Source organism: Octodon degus, unplaced genomic scaffold, assembly GCF_000260255.1.
Source record: "Octodon degus isolate 3935 unplaced genomic scaffold, OctDeg1.0 scaffold00106, whole genome shotgun sequence".
Taxonomy (NCBI): domain Eukaryota; kingdom Metazoa; phylum Chordata; class Mammalia; order Rodentia; family Octodontidae; genus Octodon; species Octodon degus.
Genome location: NW_004524682.1, coordinates 3,456,787 through 3,461,327, shown reverse-complemented (window position 1 = coordinate 3,461,327; position 4,541 = coordinate 3,456,787). Strand labels below are relative to the sequence as shown.

The 4,541-nt window shown below is 34.9% G+C and overlaps 1 pseudogene; it reads right to left on the bottom strand.

The window, feature by feature from the left end:
* Positions 1–1,524: 1,524 nt before the first annotated feature.
* On the bottom strand, positions 1,525–1,988 carry LOC101585490 (annotated as a pseudogene).
* Between the last annotated feature and the right edge of the window lie 2,553 nt (positions 1,989–4,541).

The window sequence follows — 4,541 nt, the reverse complement described above, 5'->3', positions numbered from 1 at the left end:
TTTTTTTTTTTTTTTTTTTGGTATTTTAGGGAAGAGTCTACAGGGTGTTCAGGGTCTCACTCCTAGATTGGACTAGTAGTGATTCTCCTGTTTACAGCCTCCCAAGAGCTGAGATTACAGATGTGCGCCACCTGTAAGGAATTTTGTTATATATTTCAACAAACAGTAAATTTTTTTTTTTTTTGCTGAGATCCACTAATAAAGTTACAATGGCACAAGGTAAGAAAAAGACTGAGAAATAATCCTAAATCTATATGCCTATTTACTGCAATTTATTTTACCCACTGCATTAGGTCTGCTTTCAACAACAACAAAAAATTACAAAGCATACTATAAAACATACTCTAAAGACAGCAACATCAGAATGAGAGTCAGATATGTAGGAAATTTGAAATTATTAAATCATGAATTTAAAAAGCATAAAAATAGAACTATACTCAATATGCTAAGGGCTTTAGTGGAAAAAAGTAGAAACATGTAAGAACAGATGGATAATGTAGGCAGAGAGATTGAAATTCTATAGAAGTTCCATAACAAAATTCTGGAAATTTAAAAAAAATGATGAATATTTTAATAGGCTCATTAATGGGTGGATTTTGTCTGAGGAAAGAAATTCTGAATTTGAATATATGACAATAGAAACTTCAAAAATAAAAGGAAGCAAAAATCAGGACTAAATAAATGAGAAAAGAATGTCTAAGAAATGTAGGACCAGCTAATTATATAAGCAAATGTTAAAAGAAGTAGGTGATACATAGAAGTAAAACTTTCTGTTCACAGTTGACATGATTGTCTATGTAGAATAGCCAAAATAATTAGCAAAAAGCCCTGTAATAGTATCAAAGTATCATTTACACACAAAAATCCATTACTTTCTTTTATACCAGCCGTGAACAAAAACTTACCATTTGCACTGCAATCCTCAAAACAGAAAACTCAGTTGTAAGTCTAACAAAATATGCACAAACTCTTTTAGGGGAAAATTACTACTCTCCTGAAATTCTAAAACAAAACGAACAAAAATCATTAGATAAATATTTGAAGTCATTCTGTGATTTTAAATAGGAAGACTCCCTGTTGCCAAGGTATACTTTTTATCTTTTATCTTTTATTTATTTTTTTTTCCTGTATTTTAGGAAAGGGTCTACAGGGTGCTCAGGTTCTCACTACTAGATCAGACTCTAGGGATCCGCCTGTTTCCATCCTCCCAAGACCTGGGATTACAGACCTGCACCACCACACCCAGTCTCAATCTCTGCCTCAGCGCGCACCGGGGGCAGGGCCTGCAGGGCAGGCCCAGGCTCAATGCCCGAAGCCCTGCACCTGCTTGTAGGCACTTTAATCTGCGGCACTATTTGGAAGGCCCTCACTTTTGATTATGCAAACTGTAGAAAGTTAGTAACTGTCACAAGTGAATGCCAGGCGGTGGCATGTGTCAGTTTCCCAGAGTCCTGCTGTGCAGGATGTCTGAATGCACTCCTTGGCGTCTCTGCTCACCCTTGCTGGAATCATTTGTGGCAGATTTTAGTCCACGGGTCACTTTGCCCCATATTTCTTTGTAAAATCTTCAGCATTTTTACAAAATTTTTTATAGTCCTTAGAGTATTCTTCAGCTAGGTCAGCCCAGAGCGGGTGCTCAGGCTGGGGGTCATTCACCAATGCTATGAGGGACTGGATAACTTGGTTGGTCTTGGTCGCTGGCTTACAGTTCTCAGCACTAGTTACCAGCAGGCAAACTTGCCTTTTTCATCACTGTTTGGGTGACAGTCCTTTGTTTTAAATATGATCTCTGGTGGTTTGAATGGATACTCTGCTGGAATGGTGATGTCAATTCTAAAGACCCCCTTACTGTATGGAGGGTTGTCAGGAACAACAAGCCCTTGCCAAGTCAATAAATTAGCTTCATCAACATGGATGTTACGGAAAGTTTTCATTCCACATTTGTGGATCTCTTCAAGCTCCTTCATCAGCCTCCTGCTGGCCGCCATCTTGGATATGGTGCTGCTGCTTACCCAGAATGCATTGTCTTTTTTATATTTGAGTGTATAAATGACCTGAGTGAAAGCCAGCCTATGGAAGAGTTTTCATTACAAAAATGTAATGAGCTATTTATCCATAAAAGGACATGGAGGAAAGTTAAATGTGTGGTACTAAATTAAAGGACCCAATATAAAAAACTACGTATTGTTTGATTTCAAATATGTGACATATTATCAAAGAAAATTTATGCAGAAAGTTAAAACAGGGGCCAGGGAGATGGCTCAGTGGAATAAGCACTTCCCTAGCAAGTGCAAGGGTCTGAGTTCAATCCCCTGTTCCTCAAAAAAAAAAAAGAAAAAAAAGAAAGAAAGTTAAAACAGTAGCACATAAAATTAGAGAATAAAGAGAGATGATTAAGTGGAGCACCTGACTTTCTTTTTTAAATTTTATTTTAAACAGAAAAAGGTAAGAAATAACAATAAAACAGAGTTTCAAAACAGAACAGTAGGAGAACAAAATCATTGTGTATTGTAACCATGCATTGCATATTCTTATATTGATAGCAGTTGTTCATAATACAAGATATAGGTATGAAACGTCCAGAAAATTACTAGGCAAAATTTACCCCTCAATGAACTAAGAGAAACCAGCTGTATAACAATCTTAAGTATTTTGTGTATCTATTTATTTTTGCATTTATCTTTCCTTTTATTGTATCTCCCATCATATTTTCTTCTCTTTTGATCCGACACCCACAAGTTAAGGGAGGAACGGTTTATTTAACTCACAGTATGTATTGGTTTTAGTCCATCATTGGTTGGCTCTAAGACAGGGTGACACATAGCAGAGAAACATCACAGAAACAGTTCATGGTGTGCAGAAGGTAGCAAAGCATGGAAGGGAAGGAAGCAACCCCACCTGTGACTGCATAAGGCTGGGGCTTGGGGTCATCTTAAGTCAGCCACAATAGGAAATGACATTATTCTATCTAACATTCAAATAGTGGATACATTTGCTAACTTCTGTAGAATATAAAACACTGACAGTAAACCCTGGATCAAGGAGCTAATTCATGGACTTCAAACAATAATTGCTTCAAATACTGGGTTAGTATAAGATCACAACTTACAACAAATGTACTGCTGTGATGCAGAATATTGATAATGAGAATTTGTAATGTTGACAGAAGAGATTTATAGAACTTTTTGTATTTTTCAGTTAATGTTTTTATAAATCTATGATTTGAAAAAGTTTATTAATTGAAACTATATATTCATATATACTTTGAAATTACTAGAATTTACTTTATAGAATTTACTTTGTCATTGCATTTCATGGTTACCAAGACTTTTAAAGTGGTCATATAAAAATCTAACTCCTCCTTTGCATTTTTGTAATTGATTCTATCTGTCTACCCATTATGAAGGTCTGATAAACTTTTTCAATTCCTTAGTAGATTAGGTATATTATATATTTTGTAGATTAAAGGCAATGGGCAAAATATAACTTCAGTATCCCTAAGTTAAATAATCAAGAAATATGATTTCTTTTCTCTTAATCTACCCAACCTGCTTCTCATTAGAGTCTCTCACACTTCCTTCCCAGTACACTGAATGAATTAACAGGTACATTAGCCAGATTCATACAAGTTTCTTTCTTTCTGAACTATTTTCTTTACTCTTACTATACCCAGTTTCTTCAGGTATCAATTTCATACAATTTCATCTTAGTTATATTTAAGAATAGTTCTTGGGTCATTTTTAATCTGTGGGGCCATTTCTAAAGAATAGATATTAAATGAATAACCACTAAGACAATAATATGCAATGTATTAATTACAGTAAATGTGCCATAATTGCTTGTGAAACTGTCTCATTGATACTTTTTTCTCAACAAAATTATTAAAAAATAAATAAAATTTTGTATAAAAAGATATTAAATGTTTTTGCCCATTTTCAGAGTTATTGAAAAAAAATGCAAACAGACTTAGTGAGTCAGTCAATTTTGAGAAGAAAGAAATTGGAAGTGTTTTCCTGATAGAAATCACTAAAGGCATCAACTTGCATTCATAAAAGCATCTCCCTCAAATCATGTTTTATTTAATGTGTCACTTATGAAGGTACTTTACATCACAGTCCAAATGTTGAACATTTATCCCCCCTTTTCTGTTAAGCAAAGCTTGGTTGATTAGGTCTGTTTTGGGATACTTTTGAGATGTAAATGTTGGTTTTAACAAAGAGGGTTGATTTGAATTTCAAGTCCTTGTATTTGTCTTCTGATGTAATCATCATTGCATGTCTGTGCCCTTTATGTAAATGATAGAGATTCTGCCTATCACAAAATTTAATACAGTTGATTAACAATAAGGAGACATTCTGAAAAAAGCTTCATTAGGTGATTTTGTCATTGCATGAACATCATAGTGCATATGGACACAAAATAAGATGACTGCAGTGCAACTGTGGAAGATAATCTTACAGGGCCGCCATTATACATACGGTCTACTGCTGACCAGATGTCATTATGCGGCACATGACGTCACAAGAAGTCCCTGAGGTCAG